This window comes from Macrotis lagotis, chromosome 5 (genome assembly GCF_037893015.1).
Source record: "Macrotis lagotis isolate mMagLag1 chromosome 5, bilby.v1.9.chrom.fasta, whole genome shotgun sequence".
In the NCBI taxonomy this organism is placed as follows: domain Eukaryota; kingdom Metazoa; phylum Chordata; class Mammalia; order Peramelemorphia; family Peramelidae; genus Macrotis; species Macrotis lagotis.
This window is the reverse complement of record NC_133662.1, coordinates 155,615,862-155,639,411: the sequence shown is the minus strand read 5'-3', so window position 1 is coordinate 155,639,411 and position 23,550 is coordinate 155,615,862. Positions and strand designations below refer to the sequence as shown.

Sequence of the window (23,550 nt, the reverse complement as noted above, 5' to 3'; positions counted from 1 at the left end):
CTTGGAGTCAGAAAGTCCGAAGTCAAATCATGCTTTATATACGTAATAGTTATGTGCCACTATGAAAGTTTCTTGACCTCAGTTTCCTCATCAGTAAAAAAGGCTTACTAAAGTACCTATTTCACCAGGTGAGGCTTAGATAAATTTATCTTTATTATAGATAAATTGTAAATTATAATTTGTCACATTTTATTTCATTTTATTTATTTTATAATTTATTACATCACACAAATATTAATTCATTATTTTACTTTAAAACATTTTGTATAACATAACTATATTAGATGAAATAATACATAATAAACATTTAAAAATGTTTATATTTATTTTATTATTGTATATAATGTAACATGTTAATTTAATATCATATATAATATTAATTTAATATATGTAACTATTCAACTATATAATATACATATATTTTCACAAACCTGAAAATGATCTACATAATTTACTATTGATCTGCATTCCTAATGTATAATGTCACTACATTACACATTACTCAGGAACTTTACTTTCCAGCCAAAGTGGCCTACTTGGGATTCTCTTTGTTTGACATCACATTTCCAAGGTTCATGCCTTTGCACTGGGTGTCATTTCCCACCATACCTGGAATTCCCTCCATTCTTCTTCCATTCCTTGGAATCCCTTCTCCCCCAGTTCCTTTCAAGACATAGCTGATGCCAACTCCTACATGCCTTTCATGATTCCCCCAGTTGTCAATGCCTTTAAAATTACTTTGCATTTATTTATTAAACGTTTTTGTATTTACTTATATTGTAACTTCACAATAGAATTTAAATTCCTTGAAGGGAAGTATTATTTTATTTTTTGTCTTTCTTTCCTCAGAGGTTAGTGTAACTTAGCACTAGGTAGTCTTTTAATGCTTTTGGATTGAATTATAAGCAGTCTGTTGGTTTTTTCACCTAGTCTGCGTTCATGCCTTATCACCTTCTGCCTGGGTTGTTAAAGAACCTTCTGTCTAGTCTTTCCCCCTCCTTCAAATTTGTCAGATTCAATTGAGTCCCTCAAAATCTTTAATGGGTCCTTTTATTCCCCTTAGTTTTTTTTTTTTGTTGTTTGGTAAGGCAATGGGGTTAAGTGACTTGCCCAAGGTCACACAGCTAGGCAATTATTAAGTGTCTGAAGCAGGACTTGAACTCAGGAATTCCTGACTCCAGAGCCCATGCTCTATCTACTGCACCATCTAGCTGCCCCAGGTCCTGTTTTTTAAAGTATAAAAAATATAAAAACAGTGTAATTGAAAGAACACTAGATTGTGAGTTCAAAGATTTGACTTTGACTTGTGATTTTACAATGAATTAACTTGGTTATTTGGCTAAGTGCTTAATCTCTTTGGGCATCTTTTGTAAAGTTAACTGATTAATTTTATGATTTTAGAATCTCTGATTCAGTCAGCCCACTTGAAGAACTCTACAATCTGACCTCAGCTTACCTATCCCAAATCATCTCTGCTCATCCTCAGCCTAAACTCTCAAGACTTGCTATACTGGGCTTTCTGAGTTAGTCTTATTATTTAACTGAGTTATACATGTAGATCCTGTCTATCCAACAATAAATTCAACACCTGATGGTGCTTTTGCATCTTTATGGTACTTACTATAACATTAGCACATAGTAAGAACTAGGTAATTACTTGTTAAATTGAATTGATTTTTTTTGACAAATGTACAAAGACAAAAAAAAACTGAATCTAGAATAATGATAGTGTTTGGTCTATTTATACATTCAAATTGTTTGCAGGTGTTTGCTATTAGGATTAAAAAAATAACAAAGCAAACCCTTAGACCTTCATTAGACTTGAAATGGAATAAATAAGAATCTGAAAATTCAAAGTCTTGACTTTTAGCTTTGTAATGATGTGGTTGACAATCAACGTGATTTGTCCCAAAAGGAAGTTTTGCTATAAATAGATGTATACTATGCATGCATGCATATATATTCACATATATGTGTGTTTATATGCATATGTACACACACATATATGTTATCCATACATTCACAACTAAAAAGGAGAAAATTGGATTGTTTCTTAACTTTAATTCAGATTCAAACTTGATTTGGCGTTTTAATTTTGATTCCACTTGGTCAGGTATTTGGAATTTCAAAAAGCTTTATGAAAACATCCCTCCTACACATCTTAATATCTCCTTCCTGCTTATCTTCAGAACAGCTTGGTTCTTTTTATAGTAAATGGCTTAGTGGAGAACCATTTGTAGTGGGTAAATTTAAGTACAGTGTGTCCCATTTGAAATAGAAGTCATAGGTTAAAGAACGGGAGAGGTATATTTCTACTTTTTTCTTTTCCTGGATGCTAGAAAGAGGCCCCCCCCCAAAAAAAGTTTAGTTTTTTTTAAAGAACTTTATTGCTTCATAAGAGATGCCAGTTTTTTTATTGAGTGAAAATAATTTTTTTGGTCAACAACATTAAAAAAAAGGGCAGGGCATAGGAAACTGTGGAATTATTTCAGCTCTTTTAGAAAACTGTTCCTTATGTTTACTTGGGACATTCAAATTATGTTTAAAAATTTATGGGTAGGAAGGTTATAAATTCACCTCACAAACCATAGACAACATTATAATAAGGACATCTTAGAAGCTGACTAATTGTACAAGTTAATATGAAGCATTATGATATCCCAATGGTATATTTTAAAAATGACCCCAATACAAATGCGTTATTCTTGATTACTAAATCATTTTATACCTGGTGCTTAATTCTGTTTTTATAGAATCATTGTTTGCTCTCTCTTTGAATGATTTCAAGCAATACAACTGAACTTAGCATAAAAATCATTCATAAGTTTCATAACGAAAAATATGAACATATTCTACTATATAGGTAAAATATGCAAGTATAAAATGCTTTATATTTACATAGTGTTTACAAAGTTCTTTCAGATATATTTTCTCATTAATTCTTCTTTATAAATCTAGCTGTGAGGTAGGACAAGTATCATTATCCTCTTTTGACAGATGAAACTAAAGGTAAGAGAGACTAACCTACCCAGAGTTCCCTGAATCTCAAGTCACCTGACTCCATTCCAATGCTCTTTCTAAAATTCCCTATTATAGAAAATTGCCTTTTAAGTAACACTAAAATATTATATTATATTTACAACCTTGTGTTTAGCAAGAGAATTTGAAGTCATTTTCAGTAAGATACAGTGTGTTATATAAATTGCGCCTACCTATTTTGACAGATTGGTCAATGCACTCTTTTAAGTTGTATTCATGTATGTATTTGTTCATATATGATGCTGATGATTACAAGGTCATATTTAGGAAAAGTTAAAAAAGCTTCTAGTTAGTTGAATTGAAATGCAAAGACTATATTAATTCTATAATGAGGGTTTTTGATATTTGTGACTCCTGGACATATATTATTTTTTTGAAGGACTTTTGTATTTCTAAGATCTGATTATATCTTTTTCTGATCTGGTGAAGAAAATGACCGAGCTGTGCATCCTATTTTAATCTAAGCACTATGAAGTTAGTATTGTTTGACTAATGTTTAAATATTATACATGCATGTCACATTGTTAAATTGTTGAATTCAGCCTTCCTATAGTATTAACAGACAAAATCAACTAAAAAGTCCAGAATAATAATATCATCATCATGCATCTGAAGGACATAGTAATTATCACTTTGCCCCTGAGTAATGTACCTGCTGGGCTACTGTGGAAATGATCCTAGGGAACAAATCTGATAGTGAAAAACAAAATAATCTTTCCATCCACTACAAAGATGTAACCTAAGAACCTCGAGCTGTTCAATTGTTGAATTCTCATTTTTCTAGAATGATAGGGACATTGAGATGGTTCTTTTTATTGAACATTTTGGTTAAGATAATCAGTGTTTATGTGTAGGTGAATATACATTAATATTCATATTCTTATTATAACCATTATAATTCATCAAAATTCTAGCTCTGATCTACTTAATACTAATGTCTATGCTACCTGGATCTCTCTTTCCATTTTTCAATTAAGAGGTTATGTGATATAGTGGGAAAATCTCTGGAGTAAGAGCCAGGATAAATAGGTGAATTTTATTTCTGACCATTGTTGTATGACCCTGGGAGAGTCACATAACTTGTCTGAAACTAAATTTTCTTATCTGTAAAATAAGGATGACAGTTACCTCCTTCATTGTCTAGAGGCTCATATTGTTAAATGTAATAAAGCATTTTATAAACTTGGGAGATCTGTAATTATAGGCTATTTGTACAAATATGCATATTTTTGCCCTTAGCCTTTACCCTAGGTAAGACTAGGATTGGGTCAAATTTCGGAGTGGAGAGCAGGGGAAAGAGTGAGAGACTTTGTAGAGGCAGGAATTGCTACATTATAGGTAGAGACATTATCATTGTGGAAAAAAATCACACATGAGGTGGTTAGGGACTTATCAAATTGATTTGGTATTCCCTTGATCAGTTCCCCTCACCATTTATATAAGGTACTGAGGGATAGAAAAGGACTTTGAGATTATGCCAAATGAGACTCAGTTGAAAGAACTGGGGATTTTGAGCATAAGGAAGGGAATGCTTGGAGACAGTGAGGAGAAAATTGATAGTGTATTTCACTATATAAAACTGTATAGAACTGTGTTGCGGAGGTTAAATTTTTCATAAAGGACAGACTTAAGAAAAGTAACTGGAATTATCAGTGAAATGGAGATAAAAAGTTGGACTCAGTGACTTCTAAGATTTCTTGTAGTTCTAACTATGGTTCTTAGACTAAATAGGGGTACGTTTTGGCTCTATGTAAAAAGGAACTTCTTTTCAAATAGAGGGATCCAAAAGTGGAATGGATTAAGCTTGGTAAATTAGTAGATTTCTCCACACTCTTTAAGGAAAGGCTAGACAATCATTTGTCAGAAATATAGACAGAAATCTTGTTAAGTTATGGTTAAACTGAACTGAGTTTGAGTTCTTTTCTAGCTTTGATATTTTTGTGTTTCTAAGATTCCTCCTCATTTGAATTCTGAATAAACAGAAGTTTACTCTAAGAAAGAGAAATGTAGGATTCCTTCTAAGAAGAGAATTCTTGATTTTCATATTTGGAAAAGTACTATGTGCCTTCCTGAATGTGAAGAAGAGATTCTTCCTTTCTGTATTCAATTTAATTCAACAAATATTTATTAAATATTTAGATTCTATCTAAAGATGTAGTGTATGAAGAACTGATCTTGAAATCAGGAAGTTCTGGGTTCGAGTCCTGACTGTGACACATACTGGCTATATGCCTCTGGGAATAATGTCTCAGTGCTCTGGATAGCTCCTTAAGCTAAAGGAACTTTGATTAAATCTTTGGGGTTCATGGAAAGCATATTTTGTTATTCAGCAACAGAACTGCTCTGCAGGTCGGCAGGCATATTGCTGAGTAATAAATTAAGCATTGCATTGTTTTTCGGATATGATGACATCATTTTGCACTTTTTAGTTGGGTTGTCAGTTTATACAAAGGGAATACTGAACAAATAGAAAAATGAGTTTTAATATGCTTTTAGATAAAAATGTAGGGAAATAGTAGGATGGCCAATAGAGTTGTAAAAGAGTATTATTTAATCATCATCATCATCATTATTATCATAAACACCTAGCATTTATATAGAGCTTTAAGACTTGCAAAATGATTTATAAATATTATCTCATTATATCTTCATAATTACCGTGGAAGGTAGTTACTTTTGCTATCCTGATTTTACATATGAAGAAACTGAGGCAATTAAAGTTTAAGTGACTTGCTCAGGTTTATACTACTCAAAAGTCTGGTGCCAGATTTGAATTCGTCTTCTTGTCTCCAGCTTTAAGGATATTTAATAGAGAGTAAATCAAATCCTGTATTTATTTCATTTCTATTACAAACCTTTCTCCAGAATATGGAAAATAACTTCTATTGATGTTCATCCTTTTTTATGAGAAAAAAATAAAATTAAATAAAGCAGTTTAATTTTTTTCATTCCATTGGTAGAATGATTTCGATTTTCAGTTTGTGATTTGGGTTTTTTAATAAGCATATGACACTATTGTGTTGAAGTAATTTTTCTCAAGTTTGAAGATGTCTGTGACATGCTATCATTTTCTTTCCAGGAATATAACTGGGAGACCTTTTATTTCCTCTTGGAATCAGCAAGGTATTTCACCAATAGGGAATGAGTTTACAAATATTTACTGGAATAGAAAAGGTAGCATGTGGGTGCAGAATTTTAAATATCCCAATATGAGAAGTTTTATGAGATCTCTGTTCTTTCCAGAAGTTTTGTGCAGCCATGTGCCTGTACTTAGGTGGTGTTCTGGGGTTAATCATAATTGTTTGGGAAAAAATTTCTGTTTCATAGAAGTAGTTCCAAAGACTTGTTGTTCTAGGCATGGACATCCTCATGTTTTTCTGGACCTACAAGTATTTGGTCTGAAGCAGATTAATTACTAAACCCTTGTGAATAATTAACCATTTGACTTGTTCCCAAGTTATATACTCACTGTGTTAGAAATGATTTCCCAAACTACTAAAGATAAGCAAAGGTTATTCCTGGTTTCACAATGTCCCCATTGTTATTGACTTGTGTCTATGTGTGAGACATCAGCTGATACCTACGCAAGTCTGGTCCAGCTTCTCATTCAAACCACTTCCTGGGGTTTTCTCGGGTAATGGCAGTGATTCAGAAGATACCACAGTGCTTTTAGAGAACTGCTTACTGTATTTTACTCTGAGACTGAGTCTGCCTGGCTGGGAATTGTCAAATCCAAAGGGGAGATTTTTGTTGCTGTGCAGTTAAATCTTTTTTTCCTTGAATTCAGCTTCATGTTAGGCAGTAATCAACTGTGTGAACTTTCAATGCTATTTCACGGGGTAATATATTTCTAGGAGTAGGCCTACACCTCAAGCTTATTTAAATGATACATTTATTGATCACTTATCATGTACAAAATATTTGATTTCGGAGTATAATTAGAGATTAGAAATGGTTCTGTTTTCAAGGAGTTTATAAGTGATGTGGAAGACAACATAGGCTACATTACAAGTGAACTAACCATGTCAGGCAGTATTTGATAATGCTAGAGTAGAACAGATGTTAAATGCTCTGACGTTTTAGAGGAAAGATGGCTGCATTGATTTAAGTATACTTCTGTGAAATGTGATGAATTATATTTTTATATTTACATTGATGTTACATCTATTACTGTATATTTAGAGTATTGATATTACACTTATTACTATATATTTAATAGAGTATATATAATATATGTAGTGTTTTAGGAATTTATTTTTATATCAATAAAATGAGCTTTGTCATTATTTTTTTTAGGTTTTTTTCTGCAAGGCAGTGGGGTTAAGTGGCTTGCTTAAGGCCACACAGCTAGGTAATTATCAAGTGTCTGAGGTCAGATTTGAACTCAGGTCCTCCTGACTCCAGGGTGGGTGCTCTATCTACTGCACCACCTAGCCGCCCCCAGCTTTGTCATTATTAATAAGCTTTGATTCTCACTCTTTTATCTATCCTAAAAAAGATATAGTGATTTCAAAGTGGCCTCTGTATTCCAGAGATATGAGTTTTTATACTGTCCCTTAAAAAAAGTTTTGCGAGTGATCATGGTTGTGGAACTGAAGAGAGAGGAGAGAGGAGAGGACAAAGAACATGAGATATATGAATTAGAGATTTATTGTTTATAAACTGTATCCTGAACTTTTTCAAGCTAGCGTGATAAAATGCTATTTAGTTAATGAAATAATTTTTTCATTCATTTATTTAATTTTCTATTTATTTATTGTTCTTACTGGTGTTTAATAGCTTGTTTCAAAAATGATTAGAGAAGATTTATATTGCTTCTTTCACCATTTTGTAAGGTTGAGAAGAGTAAGAAAGAGGAAAGAGGCAAGAGAACTAGAGAGAAAGAGTGAAGGGTAAAGATGAAATGGAAGGAGAACTGCTCTTTCTCTGTACCAGATAGGAACAAACATAAGTATATCAATCATTTAATTAGTGGCTTCTCTGTGCAGAGCACTCTGATCAATGCTGGAGTGATACATAGTTCGGATAAGTCATGCTAAGTACTTTCAAAGAGCATATGGGGGGAATAAGACACAAAGATAATTGTAATTGACAATATTGCATGTTAAAAACAATAGAAAGTTATAAAATAAAATTTTATGAGAGCTCTCAGGAGGAGGATCATTATGAACCTTGAAATAAGAGAAAGCTTCCAGTAGAGATGGTGTTTGAGTTGTTTCAAAAGACAGGTAGCAATTTAGAAGGCAGAGAGTGAAGAAGTATATTTCAGGTCTAGAAACTACCTAAGTAAAGTAAGGAGGAACTTGGGGGATAGAGAGTTGCAAGTTAACATCAGGCTGTGGAAATAAATTATCAATGCTTAGATGATAATCTCTCTATATATATACAGAAGATAGTGATGAATGAATAAGAGTGCAAAGAATGGAGTGGAGAAGACTGGAAATCAGGTTATTGGAATAGTCCAAAGTGCATGAGATTGAATAGTCAAAGCTCTTTCTATCTTTGTCTATTTGCTTATCTGTTTATCTATATCTATATCTATATCTATCTATCTATCTATCTATCATCTATCTATCTATCTATTGAACTGAACTAGAAAAATCTGAATATCTTTGTAGAGTCCAAAAAGAAGACCACAATGATATAAGAGAAATTGAAGATATATGAGAATACCAGAACAAAGTCTTATAGGGTTAAAAAGTGGAGAGAGTCTTATCAAAGTAATAAGTAGACAGATGAACAATATTGAATAGTAAGTATAATTCCCCTGTGCCAAGAGGGAAGTAGATGAGAGAGGGTAATAATGTTTAGGTAGCTTTAGGAATGGAAGAGGTGGGCCAAAGGAGTTCATATGGAATAATTTCAATATATCCTGTGAAGAAACAGGTTGATTTAAGTATGGGGGGATGGGTTTAGGTATCACAGAATCCTGGACCTCAGAGATCATCTTGCATCCATAGTGAAAAAGTGATTATCCATCCTCTCTACTTGAAAGGACCTCTCAAAGGGGAATCAGTTGCCTACTAAGAGACCCCATAAATTTTTCACTACCTCTAAATGTTAAAAATCTACCTCATTGCAACTTGCAATTTTACTCCTACTTTTGACCTTGGAACCAAATGGAATAAAGTATTATCTCTTTTACACACACACACATACACACACACACACACACATTTTCAAATACATAAATATGTATTATATATATATATATATATATATATATATTAACAAATAAATAAAAGTGGCTGTTGTATCCAAAGTCAAATTTATTTTCTTTTCCATAAAAATCCAACTGGTTTTGACTTCCCTATGTTTTGTGGAGGGCACCACAATTACCCATTTCACACGTCATTCTCAATTCTTGCCTATCATTCACCAACAGCACCCCATCCAACAAGTTTCATTAATAGCATCTCTCTAACTCAAACTATTCCAGTAGTCTCCTAGCCCCATACATCTAGTCTCATTCTTCTCCAATCTATCCTCCACATAGCTTCCAAAATGATATTCCTCAATCATTTCTCTAACCCAGGTATGGAATCATTTTTTCTGCCAAGAGTCATTTTGATATTTATAGTATCATTTACAGGTCATACTTGATCATACATTTAATTTATTCACCCCTTAAAAACTCCTATATTTATTGAATTTCAAATCCCATCTGCGGTTGCTGCCAGCCAGGCCAGACCAAATGATTTCATGGGCCATATATACCAGATGTCCCCCGCCCTACTCTAACTATAGTCAGTCCCTTGCTATAGAAACTTCAGTGAATCCAATTGCCTCTAGAATAAAATTAAAAAAAAAAATTCTTATCAGCATTTGACTCCTTGCATAATAAAATACAGTCTGACTCTAGACTTCCTTTCCAGGTGAATTATACTTTACTCTTCCTCATTCACTCTGTGGTCAAACTAAGCTAGCCTAGTTGTTTTCCATAACTATCATTCCATTTCTCATCTTTTTGCCTTTGTTCAAAGTGAAAACTAATGGAGACAGGAGATTATTTGGGTTCAATGAAGTCTTCTGGGTCCAAGACTTATATTCTTTCTATGACACTCCACTGCTGTTCAGTGTAGCTAAATAAGTTCTTAAATGATTGGAAATTTGTTATACTTAACTTTTATGAGAAGTATGTGAAAGATCCCAAACAATTAATATATCATAATCAAACAAGTTTTTTATATAACCTACATGTTTGAGACTATTATAAGAAGTGACAATCAGAATTGAGACAAAGTTAATCATATTTATTATATTTATAAAGACTGAAGCCAAAAGAGGTTCCTGATTAATCCTCAGTGAACCTGGTAATTTAGTTAACACTAGCCCCATTTCCCAGATATTATGGTGATTGTTTTACTATACTGTTGCTTTTAAAATGAGATGTTCTTTTCCTCTGCTCTGAATTGTCAATGGAAATATATTTTATTTCCCTAAGTTGTTTTAAATATATTAGAAATAATTTTATGGTCTGCTACACACTTACAAGGTGATCTACCAGATCACAGCCTAATTTATTATTTTGACACAAAAAATAAAGTTCACATGTAACTAGTAGCTGTACACACCCACTCCTGGTTTAATGTGAACTTCTACACACAGCTTTGAAAATTGTATTACTAAAAGTCACTTGTGGGTATATAGCAGTAGGGGGTAGATAGGGGGAGGACTTTTACCTGCTGTGGCAATATATGTTACACTTGGTTCAGGAATTAGGAGTTGTTCCTTAAAAATGTGTGTTTGTTTACTGTAAAATGTACTCAGCTTTGTTAATCATGGACTTAGCCAATGAAGAGGAAGGAATTCGTCTGCTGAATAGTAAAAGGAAGTATTTGCTCTGTTATTATAGTACATGGCCTTTTGCCATTTTTGATAACATATTGAAGTCCTGCAAACTCAAAGTCTGCTGTCCTCTTGACCCTTCATCAATCATCCACTATACAGTGAGGTTAGATGAAACAGTACTTCAATAGAGAACTATGGTTTAGGAAATCATTCAACTCATCTGAAGACAGAAATCACTGATGGAGAAGCATTTATAATTTGGTAGTCAGTTTTGCTTTAAAAATCTTAAAATATGTTCTCCTCTATTTCTAAATTGAGCCAGATTAAAGGAGGAATGTACAATAGGGTAAGAACATTGTGTCATTCATAGCTATTAACTGACAGACTGTGATTTCTTTTTGAAATTGTAAGACTAGAAACTATTAGTCTGTGAATGAAATTCAAGCATTTTTTTGTAAGAATCTAGTTAGTCTTTGCAAAAAAATTCCTAAATATAATGAGAATATATAAAATTTGTTCATTAGGGTTTTTTGCTTATTAAGATGCAATATTCTCTTTTTATGTGATCTATATCTATATCTATATCTATATCTATATCTATATCTATATCTATATCTATATCTATATCTATATCTATATCTATATCTATATCCGTATCTATATCTATATCCGTATCTATATCTATATCCGTATCTATATCCGTATCCGTATCTGTATCCGTATCTATATCTGTATCCGTATCTATATCTGTATCCGTATCTATATCTGTATCTGTATCTATATCTATATCTATATCTATATCTATATCTATATCTATATCTATATCTATATCTATATCTATATCTATATCTATATGAAATATATGTATATATAAACCCTCCAAGCCACACATCCTATTTTTATTGACCAGTTTGGGAAAACTACTGAAAGCTGTATCCATTCTATTCATAACTCTCTGCTCCTTAATTCATACATGCCTTCCTTTTTTCAGCAAGTAATGTCTCAGCTGCAACTGTTTCTGACCACTACAGCCACACAGATAGATATATTTTTAGGTTTTTTTCTCAAGATAAGACTTTCTGCTATCAGTCTGTGAGGATAGCAAATGACTTATGATAGCAGTTCAAGATTCATATTTATTTTATCTTTGAACAGTCATATAAAAGAAAAATATGATAGTGATAAATAATGGTGAAAAGAAAAACTGGTTGAACGTATTTACATATATATGTACACACATATACATATATATGTGTGTGTGTGTGTGTGTGTGCGTAATTGATAATTTGACATGAAATGTTCTAATTCATTTGTAGTCATCACTATTTCCTGGTGCAACATTTCTAGAAAGGTATGAACTGAGAATTTGGTTTTTAATTGCATGTAAAAAAATTAGAAGCAACATTGATACCATTAGTGATGACCCTATTTTGTTATGCAAGGAGTCAGCAATATTTAAAATTGAATGTTTTAAATATATATTTATTTTTGTTGATTTAGCAGGCGCCTAAGTGGATGAATGATAGAAACATGTTAATAGAGAAACAGCTTGTTTCTGATTCTGTGCTAAAAGTATAATCATAAATTTTTAAAAAGTAGTATTCCTTATATATTCCTTATATAATCATAGAATTTTTAGAATAGTAGAGTTGGAACTCGATAGGATGTTGGGGCATTTTACCCTACTTATTTTAAAGATGGAAAGTGTTATTATTAGCTATTTAATAAAAGTTAATAACTTTCCTAAAATCATACATGTGACAGAACTAGGATTCAAATCCAGACTCTCTGATGCCAAAGTCATTACTTTTTTTCTTGTATCATACTGTACTTCAAAGGCTTATCTCAAAGCACACAGAGGGGCAACTAGGTGTTGCAATGGATAGAGTGTTGGGCCTGAGGTCATGAAAACTCATCTTTGTGAGTTTAAATCTGGACTTGGGGACTTCTGAGCTCTGTCAACTAGGGAAAGTTTCTGAGCCAGAGCTGCCTCAGTTTCCTCATCTATAAAATGAGAAGGAAATGACAAACCACTACAGAATTTTTGTCAAGAAAAGTCCAAATGGGGTCATGAAGAGTCATAAATGACTGAAACACAAATAACACGTACAAAATGTGGAATTTTGCTTTGTGTTTTATTCTTTATGCTTTAATGATTTTGTCACCTTTTTAAAACAATAGGGCAACTTATTAGCCCAAGTGTTGAGGCAGCAGCATAACTATAAGCTCTGTTTCTTATATAGCCTTCTATTCTCATTCCTTTTGCCCCTTACCATTCATCAATTCATTCTTCCTTTTCCTCCTTCTCGAATTCCTATTAGCTCTTATTCCCTTGTATTTGTCTTTAGCATAGCCCAGGGGACAGGAAAATAAAGCAGAAGGGATCATTAAAGGAAAAAGCAGCCTATTACAATGTCTTCTCATTCTCTTTCCTTGAAGGTTGCTCAGAGCAAATGGAAATTGGTAGCAATTAGAATGATAAAGGAATTCCAGCTAGATTGGTTTACATTTAATTTATCCTGGGACTTTTGGGAGCAAGTTATGGGTAAGATTCATCATCAAGAAAAAAAAAGAAGAGAAGCAACATAGGATAGTATAGTAGTGCTAGACTGAGAATTAGGAAGACCTCAGATCCTTACTATCTTTGTAATCCTGGAAAAGACTCATATTTTTCTGAACCTTAGATTCCTTTCCTGTGAAACAAGAGGTTTTGACTTAATGGTCTTCAGGGGCCCCTTCAGATCTGAATCTTTGATCCCATTCTCTATTGAGGCCTACTAGTTTGTTTACTAAAAACTTTGGGCCATATTCTCTCTCTCTCTCTCTCTCTCTCTCTCTCTCTCTCTCTCTCTCTCTCTCTCTCTCTCTCTCTCTCTCTCTCTCTCTTTGGTTTTTGCAAGTCAGTGGGGTTAAGTGACTTGCCCATGGTCACACAGCTAGGTAATTTTTAAGTGTCTGATGTCGGATTTGAACTCAGGTCCTCCTGACTTCAGGGCTACTATATTGTGCCACCTAGCTGCCGCCTCCCCCCCCCCATATTCTCTTTATATTTATTCTTATATATGTCAGTTTTTGGGAGTAACTATTTTTAAAATTTTATTTGTATACCTCACATGGTACCTGTCATAAAGAAGGTAATAAATACTTGTGATTGTTTTATTGATTCTTTACAGTTCTATAATATTGTGATCACCATCACCATCATTGTTAATCACTTAATGCTTAATGAAACTGCCCTGAATGTTAGACAGATAATCCCAGAGACATGATCCTTATGTTTTAGGACCTCAAAGTTTTAAGATAGATATTCTGGAATGAGCATAACATGTGTTGACATACCAGCTCTTGAATGAGATTGTTACATCAGATATATATCAATTGAAATGCATTTTAGAATTGAAGGGCAGTGATAAGTCCTGGGAGAATACACTAGAGTAACCATGAGCCATAGGGTGAAGGGAAGGGAAGAGGAAGGGAAGAAAGATTTATTGAACACCTACAATATGCCAGACATTGTGCTAAAATGCTTTAAAAAATAGTTTGCTCTTCTCTGGTCAACCAAGAGAGTTTTATTTAGGAGGCTGGATTTCAGAAATAGTTTAAACAACAGGAAAAAGATTGATGGTTAGGACTTGAGAAGATGGCTGTACTTTGGAGAAGATCCAGAAGAATGTCCCAGATGAGGCTTCACTGCCCCCCCCCCCAATACACATAGGAACCTGTGCAGTTTATTAGAAACTTTTAAAGTCATTAACTGTCAAAGTCAACAAGAGTTCTATGTAACAAAGTTTAAGTTGTAAGAAAAGTTGCCATCAATGTAGCAAGTCATGGAAAACCTCTTCAATCCTTGTTTTATCTCATAGAAATAATTTGTCTCTATCACTATACTGCTCTTCATCTCAGTATATGTTCTTTTCAGTGTACTCTCCTATTATATTCCTGTTTATAAATCTTTTAAGTGAGCACATTAAAAAAGTAATTAAATTGTCATTATAATTTATAGTATGCCTGAAGTCAATCACCTAATTAAACTGCAAGAGAAGAGAGGTAGTGGGTTCATAAGCATTTATTAAGTACTACTGTATTAATTATGCAGAGATTTTGAACCAAGTAAAAGAGAATATTAAAAAAAAAGAAATGGAAATACCATTCTACAAAGGCTTCCATAGCTGCTGCTTTCATTTTAATAATTTGAGTCCCCCACTTGTTAGTACTATAACCCTAATGCTTTTTTTGGTTAATTTTTAATGAAATTATGACTTTTTATGACTTTCACTCATAGCATTTTCCTGTAATATGCTTGACAGTATTAATGCACACCATCCCACATCCTAATTGAATAAGCAATTAGAAGTATAATAGAAAACAAAATCTGAATTCAGATGGGTTATATATAGCATTTCAAAATCCATCTTGGATTACAAAAAGACAGCATATTAGCTACCTGGAATCATTCTGAGGATCTTTGTTTTTTTCTGAGTAAGAGCTGTAATGACTATCAAGAGTCTAATTTACTCATTATAAGGGGAAAAAAAAGAACCAAACCTCTCATAGCCAGTTAGAATGGACTACAGTAAAACATGATATTGTTAGGTGGCTATTTTTCTAATATAGGGAAAAAAAGTATGTATCTTTTACCTTACTGTGTTCCATAATTACTGGATACTTTGATGACCTTTACTAAATGGGGATTGATAGCTGGCTCTATTTTTCAGTTCTTTTGGGAGACCTTGTCAGCTATAATAGAACTGTCTATGTGTGTTCTCATGGAGAACTGGAAGGGACCATAGAAACCATCAGGTTCAACACTTTCATTTTCAGATGAAGAAAATGAAACCTTAATTTAAAATTTTATTTGCTCAAGATCACACAATGTGCATCTCTGAAACAGGATTTTGAGCCTAGGTCTTCTAGTTTTATGTCCAGTGCCCAAAGTATTATATGATGTTGGTGTACCCACAATATAAGCATCAGATATCATTGATTTAAAGGTCAAAGGGACTTCAAAGGTTTTCTTGACTAACCTACTCATTTTTACATGATAAAAATGAGAACCAGAGAGATCATGGGGGTCAAAGTGACTTCAAAGGTTTTCTTGACTAACCTACTCATTTTTACATGATAAAAATGAGAACCAGAGAGATCATGGGATCATAGATCTATAGATAGAATGAAATAGATATAATACAGTACCTCTGCATGGAAGCTAACTGACTTATCTAATGTAAATTGATAGAATCAGTATTTGAATCCATATCATCCAGTGTTCTTTTTACTGTACCATTCTGAAGGCATTAGATGTTACCTATGTGATTCTTTTCTGCTTGGGGAAACCCTTTAAGATTTCAGAAGTATTCACGATCAGTACTTTCTCATAGCATTTCTTTTGCAGCAATTTTCTGTATTTATGTCATAATGACTTTGTGATAAGGAAAGTTACCATCCTGCATGATGATTATTAAATTCCATTAATAATCTGAATAGACTAATTTTTAATATGCAGATAAACAAAGGAGGTACTCCTAGATGGAAAAACATCTGGGATTTTAAATTTCAAAATAAATCCTTAGATGGCCATTTAAAGCCCTCTATAACCTGGTTCACACCTACCTTTCCTTTTAAAATTCCTGTACTTCCTATGCCATTTCCATTCCAGTCAAACCTGTCTGCTATCTGTCCCTCATGAATGACATTGCATCTCTTAGTTTTTGCAAAAAATGCCATCTCCCACCATGATTAGAATGCATTCTCTGCTCACCCACCTTATTGAATTCCTAGTTTCCTTCACTATGTGGCTCAAGTACCATCTCCCACATGTTCCCTTTTAAGCATTACCTATAATTGAAATTATTTGTACATATGTCCTATTCCTCCAGGAGAAGGAAAGTTTTTCATGACTGGGAATTTTTTATTTTTGTCTTGTATCTCCAGTGTATTGTACACAATAGATGCTTAATAAATGATTGTTTAATTGAATTGGTTTGTACTTGATACATCAGTTTGCTCATTAATGTTGTCAAAAAAGTCAAGGAAAAAAACCCTTAAAATTTGATTTACGCCTATCCTAAAGAAAAACAAATCCAACTTTAATTCAAAGCTTGTTTAGAAATATATTTTTGTCTTTAAGGACTTCCATATTATGTTTTGTGGCTTAGTTATAGAGTTGTGAAAGGAGAATTTATAGAAAAAATGTAACCACAGCAGTTACCAGAATTTTTATATGCTGTGTTCATTTCTGTAGTTATACTAACAGCAATCCTATAACACAGTTTATGTTTATTAGTCCATTGAGAGTCAGTATGTTGTTATGGATAGATGGCTGCTTACTTTGGAAATCAAGAAGATCTGAATTCAAATCTTGCCTCTAACACATACTACCAGGTATGTGACTATGGGAAATTTATTTAATCTCTGAATGGTATAGGCAGGTCTCTAAGATTATAAAGTACAGATATGTTATTGCATCTGTAAAACAAACCTATATCTGGAGCTTGGAAATATATGAGCAAAAAAAAATGTAGCAAAAGTTATTCGAGATTAGGCACTATCTACCAAAAGTGACATTAGTACCTTGCAATAACATTAATTATGAAAACAGTCCACTCTCCTTCCCACCCCCTGCCCCCAAATGTTGCTTTTTCCTTTCTATTATCTTCCACCAATTCTGTGTATAACTTATATGTACACAGTTGTTTTCATGTTGTCTCTTGATTAAATAAATGTAAGTTCCTTGAAGCCAGGGAATCATATTTTTGCATTTCTTTGCGCCCCAATACTTAATACACTGTCTGGAATAGCATAAGTACTTAAAAGACACCTCACTTATTTCCATTGTTTTCTAAGGTTCATTTCTGTTCGGTAGATTCTAAAATCAGAATAACTGATAGAATTTGAACAAGAAAATTCAGGTATTGATAGAATAATGTCTTATAGACATTATTGTATGTCTAGAAGACATACAGTTTTCTGCATTTTAAAAGTCAACTTTCCTGAGTTTTTTTTATATTGTATATTACTTCAGAAGCTATTTCATTAGAGAAAGGAATAGCAATTCAAGATATTTCTGCTTTCCAGAAACTTATCAGAATGCTCAGTGGCCTCTCTAAGTGGACTCAATCCCCAAATTCAGTAGTAGGGGAAGCCATCATGTCTGATCTCTCTATTGCTTAATATTTTTCCTTAGGGCCTTTCTCTGAAAGGATTTCTTTCGAATCCAAATTATTGACCAGATTGTATTCTATGAGACCTAGGCAGTGCACCTAAAAAGTTTATGAAAGAAGGGACATACACTACTTGGAACCCAAGAGAGCTTTTACTTAAATTCCAGTGGTGACTATAAACATTTGCATAACAGTAACCCTTCCCTCTTTCTCTCCTCCTTCCCTCTGAACAAATAGTTATATTTATTAAAATAGAGAAATAAAATCCCATTTCTTCAGAATATTCAATTTGGGCATAGATTTTTATTCATATTACTTTCTGACACTAACTTTATAGTAAAAGACAAATCTTGTCTCTTGTTAACTTTCTGATAAGGTGCCTGACCATTAACTGTTTGTCTTTCTTAGTTAAATCATCAAAAGTGGTGTATAGTTGTAATTATTTAAATTTGTTAGGTATATTTTTTTTTTTCAGTAGCCCATCCTGTGCATTGAATGAGATCTTAAGATTTGGAGTGGACCTGGTATTTCATTTTCTTTTCCATAGCTGGAGGTTATGTCTTCCATGTATTTGTTATCTAGTCAAAGCCCTCTATTGAGTGCAATGCAGTTCTTAGTTTAGGGCAATATTACTTAAAGAAGGGCATTCATCTGGGCAGGACTGGGACTAATGAAGTGTCTTTATTTCTCATTCCCTGAATATCAGGAGGGAATGCCAAAAGCAGAGTTGATTTAAGACCATCTGTAGGTGTCAAAGTAACACCCTTAAAAACCTCCAAATAATCACAGAGCAGGAATGACCAGCACATGGAGAAATATTTCCGGATGTGCCAACACCACCTTAACATCATGCCTCAGTGATGATGCCTCATTACTTGTATATTTGGTTCTGGTAAGCCAGTGTTATGTAGTGAAAAGCATCCAGGACCTGGATTGAGGGAGGACTGTGGGTTCAGTGCCTGCCTCAGACTTTTACTGTAGGATTATGAGTAAATCACATAAATTTTCAGGGCCCAGGTTACCTTATGTGTAAAATGGTAGGAATATCCACAGTGCCAGTCTCACAGGTTTGTGGTGAAGCTCAAATGAGATAATGAACACACATCATTTTTCCAGCTTTAAAATATCAGTGATTATTATTGTAGATTTTACAGCTACATTTTTGGTACTTGATGATGTTCTAGAGAAGTGACTCTTAGTTTCAGGGTTGATCCATCCTCCTCAGTTAGATTTTCTTTGTGAATTTAGGGCTTACATTCTCTAATAAATGTTCAGCTTCTGTTTCTTTTGTGTCACTCACCCCATTCCCTATTCCCATCCCTCCAACCAGGTGATGAACCACATAATGTTAAAAATAAAATGATGGAAGTTGTTCCAGTATGTAGGAAGATGTGGTTCACTTTTTTAGCTCCATTCAACATTTGTTCTGTCAAGATTGCCGTTTATAGATAAGGGACCAGTAGAAGGGTTCACAGTAGGGATGTTTTGAGTTTTTATGATACATACACGTTTGGTTTCTGCAGTAAATTTTAATTCTTTTGATTAACCAGAGGTGATCAGATAAAGTTGTCCCTTGGTTCTCTGAGACCTTAATGAGAGTCATGTGGAACAAATAGCTTCACCACTTTGAAAAAGTGTGACTATGGCTCAGTTTCTCTTTTCCTTTATAAAAGGCAGAAAAAAAACATAGCAGAAGGTCCAAGGATAGAATCCTTAGCTAAATTTCCAGCTTCTTTTTTAAAAAATGACTTCTAGGGAAAATGTTGACCCCTTTTCATTGTTGTGAACATTAGCCAAAATGAAGATTTTAATTCTTGGTAAATTCTCTTCCCAGCAACTTACAAACAACATTAGGGTAGCTCCTTACTTAGCAATAAACATCATTTTTTCCAACTTATTTGTGAAAACATTTTCCCTCTGCTCTTTAGGCATTTGGTATTGCTTCATGCCCTTTGTTCACATGCCTTTTGCAGGTTATGTGGAAATCCCTGACTTTTCTTGGAGTGACCAAACATTTGCAGTGGTGGCAAAAATTGGAGACAGAAATCCTTTTGCTCTCCAAAACACCCCCTTGAAGTAAAGGAAAGAAAGGCATTTTCTGAGGAAAAAGAACTATTTCAGCAGTAATGGAATATATTTATAAGGTGGAATTTTTTTCTTCCTTTTTCTTTTCTTACCTTTTAAAAAGACACTTCAATGTTTAAAGATTTACTGGCTTAAGCAAACTTGCAGAGTTCTGAATATGTTCTAAAGACCAAATTTGAGATTTTTTTTTAAATCTCTGTTCTTGCCTCCAGTTTCTGTGTTGGGAGTTAAGGGCCTTTACACTACCAGGAGGGTCTGGTGTGACAGAAGGGGTCCTGACCACTCTTGGTCTAGAGGTCTGGTAGATGTTCCCTCATTTGGGAGCATTCATTTCTCCACCTTGTCTCTTATATTTCTTTGCTAAAAAACTGGTTGGGTACAGTGAGGGCTAGTACAATGAAGAGAATTTGCAGCCAAGAGGCCATGAGGGATGTTGCCATAAGGGGAGGAGACAGGAGGAGGGAGCGAACTGTTGGGCAGCTGCTGCTCCGAGCAAGCTCTGGGGTGTGGAGGAAGTACCTTCCCCAGAGTGACTCCTGGACAACTGCCAGGATCTGCCTCCTTCCCCCGCTGCTGGCAGCTGTGGGTTCTTCTCCTCTCCCTTTCTCAGACAGTGGCAGCAGCATAACGCTCTCCTCGGCTGCCCTCCTACACACGTGTCTTAGGGAAGTGGAGGCAGAAGCTTGGAAACATACAAATCAAATCTAAAATTAAATTCTTTGTTTTAATATAAAAAATGCCCATGATTAGGTGTTTACAGCACCTAATCTTTAACAATTAAAAAAAAAAGAAAGGTGTGGGTGGGGTAAAAAATAGCAATACCCACACTGTAAGTTTTTGAGAAAAACAGGAAACTAGTCTTTTTTAACCAGTGATGCCCAGAACTGGTTATTTCACAGAGAATTGTTTTTCTAATGCATTGTGGTCAGTGCAGCTGTGACAGAAGTAGATTTCTGCCTATTATAATGAGTATCTCAGGATTTCTTTTAGCTGACAAACCTGTATTCAGGAGAGCATAATCTGCATTATTAACTTGGTCATTATGAATGATTAGTGCTAAGAAAATAGCACTAAGTATACAAGAGCTGTATACTTAATCAGAAATATATGAAAAAGGAACCTTTTGGAAACATTCAGTTATTTCTTGGAGATTCGAATGAACCAAATCTATTAGCCATATAAGAGCCAATTACCAGACAACTTAAAACCTATGGAATTGAAGATCTTGGCCAAGTGGTGCTCCTATAAAATTTGCTTGACAATTGTTTGCAGAACTTTTCCCTATTCTCATCTACAGAGATTCTGCAGAATAAACTTCCCAAAGTAGATCCAAATTGACCGTAGCCAAATAATTTTATAAATTTATTTGGGTTTGCAGTGATCCAGCCTTTCCTTAGTTCTTCCCCACGGGTTCATAAGACCAGCAATTCAGGTCATTGTGAGGGGAAAATGGTGAAAGGAATGGTTTGGGTGATAAGTGATTAGATTCTGTTGATTTTATAAAGCACCTTTGTTTGAAGATGTCAAAAATCAAATACCAGTAATCATGTCTCTTCATTTCTCTCCTAATTCCCCAAGTCTTGCTTTTCCGTTCACAAAGTAAAAGGAAGGCAGTAGTGATAGTTGTTGGTTCCTCCCCCCTTCACTTCTTACTCGGGGTACAGTATAGTGAGAGGCTTCTGTTGGGGGTGCCCTTCAGGCTAGAGCTCCCCCAGCACCCTGACTTTTGTGCCTCACATCCCTGGGTATGTGGAGGGGGATAACTTAACTAGAAAAAATGGCAGATGTAAAAACTTATTTGATTTTTGGAAGTCTAATAATATAACACAAATTGGGTTGTTTATTTCATTTTATGGTCTCTAAGCCAAACATTTGGTTTCTGCATCCAAAGCTTAACGCTTGTCTGTTTGTATCAGACATTACAGTTATCTCTTTAATAAGTGAATTACTCACTCCATGCTATTGTTAAGCTTGTTTTTAGTGTCTGATACTGGCAGCATGCATAGGCTTAGCAATCTCCCCTCTCCAGCTGACTGCCTAAGCAGCTCCAAAAAAGGCAATACTTGTTCTTATTGATTTTTGTAACACATGGGTCATGTTATAACTATTTGCCATAAACTGGTAAAGTCAACTACTTGTGGCTATCAGTTCAGTTTCACCATAAAAGAGGAGTGAGGTATTGTTTTGTACTTTTTTTTGCCTTAGGTCAGTCTGTTGGCAAGAGTAAGTCAAAGAACTCTTTTTTTATTCCTCATGGTAGAGGAAAGGAGAGAGACTAATACTGGGTCAAATGGATAGGATTTAGAGTAATCAAGCCCTAATTTGTTTTAACCTCCTGCTGTCTGTATCTTCCTTTGCCAAATGGGATGACAGAACTTGCCACACCCCCTCAGCAGGATGTGGTAAAGATTAATGAGATAATGTTTGTCAGGTACTATGAAATATAGATGACAGGTGTTTTCATAAGTGCCAGTGAAAAACATATTCTACCAGAAGATCTCAAAGCACATTTCAAACAACTATTAAAATGCTTGTTTTCCAGATGATGCAACCTATCCAGAAAGGTTTAGCAATGTTATCAGAAAGACCTAAACAATGAGTTTTTATTATTTTGATTGCCTTTTGTCTTTCTTCACCTTCCCCTACCACTTAGTTTTTATTTTAACTGAGTTTGTTTTATTACTTGAGTTTTAAGTCTCTGGAGCAATATACATTTGTCTGTTCTATTACTCAACTACTCTATGAAAAGACTAAGAAAAAAACTTGCTGCTTCTTATTCTGTGATGGTCAACATCCTTCCCAGTAAATGATTTATTCTTATGGATGGATTTCCCCAGAGATATTTGAAGACTTTATTAGTCACTTCTATGTAATATGTTGTAATTGAAACACCACAGAACTCCATCCGTCTTCTTGTTTATGAGCTTTTAAAAAAATTATGAGATATTTACAACATTTGTTACTATTTTGCTGGCCTTCATAATGGGAAGATGATGCTATTGACTGTAATGTTATGCATTAGACTGTGGAACAGGAGACCAGTATGCTACAAACTTTTCAATATTTTTCATGCATAGTATTGTCAACTATTTGATATTTTATCACAGGAGCTTGTTGATTCTTATTTTTATAAGAAGGTATGTCTGTTTCTTACAAGGATTGATTTTGATAACCCTTCTTTTGCTAAATGGTTATTTTTTTATTTATGCCACTATCATCATTATAGCTAATACTTGTTCTTTACTATTTTAAGTATTCAAAGCATCTCACATATTTTAGCTCATTCCATCCTCACAATAACCCTATATGATGTCTTTTATTATTATCCTCATTTTATAAATGAGAAGACAAGTCTGAGAAAAGTTGATTTAAAAAATACATCTGAAGCAATATTTGGACTCAGATCTTCTTGACCTCAAGTCTGTCACTTGCAGAGCAAAGAATTCTTATAACCTCCTCAACTAAACATTTTTGG

At 34.0% G+C, this 23,550-nt stretch overlaps 1 protein-coding gene across 15 annotated transcripts in view; it reads left to right on the top strand.

Annotated features, from left to right (window-relative positions):
• The window catches only part of HIVEP2 (HIVEP zinc finger 2), a 392,429-nt gene that overhangs the window by 224,582 nt on the left and 144,297 nt on the right, over positions 1–23,550 (top strand). Inside the window, exon 1 of one of the 15 annotated variants that reach the window (XM_074187731.1) lies at positions 327–23,550. This exon is cut by the window's right edge and continues 19,322 nt beyond it. The exons of the other annotated variants lie outside the window; for them this stretch is intronic. The gene's annotated coding sequence lies outside the window, so the exon portion shown is untranslated. Of the gene's footprint in view, positions 1–326 lie in introns of those variants that run through there. 15 annotated transcript variants of the gene reach the window in all.